The sequence below is a fragment of the Plasmopara halstedii genome (genome assembly GCF_900000015.1).
Source record: "Plasmopara halstedii genome assembly, contig: Scaffold_322, whole genome shotgun sequence".
Taxonomy (NCBI): Eukaryota; Oomycota; class Peronosporomycetes; order Peronosporales; family Peronosporaceae; genus Plasmopara; species Plasmopara halstedii.
The window spans coordinates 1268968-1269466 of record NW_020187243.1 but is presented as its reverse complement, the minus strand read 5'-3'; positions in this window follow the sequence as shown (position 1 = coordinate 1269466).

Below are 499 nucleotides of genomic sequence, written 5' to 3'. Positions count from 1 at the left end.
CCGGAAGGGGGTCTGCTGCCATCCCGGCAATGAGAGTGCGCATCTCTTGGACAAAGTCCATGAATTCGTTATTGCCCTGTCGGGCGGCAAGGAAACGCGCTCGCACGCGAAATGCCTAGTTAGGCGGCGAGAACACTCGTAAGAGCTGCAATTTCAGCTCCGCCCAGGAGGGAACCGCAACTCCGACCACAGTGCCGCACGTCAGTGCCCATTCTTGCGCTCGACCACCGAGCTTTGAGATGACTAGCGCCACGCGCTGTTGCTCGGTCTGGAGCCTGGCGGATGTGATGGCCATCTCGACCTCTCTCACCCAGAGCAGGTAATTCTCTCCATTCTTCCCATCTTAACGCTCACTATGAGCGGCTTAGGGCGGGGAATATCATCGGTCACTGACGGTGGCGTCATAGACGCAAATGATGCAGACATCTTCTGCTGTAGGTGCTCTAGCAGCGCGTTTTCGTAATTTGGAAACGTCTCTGGACGCGCACCGATTTCCTCA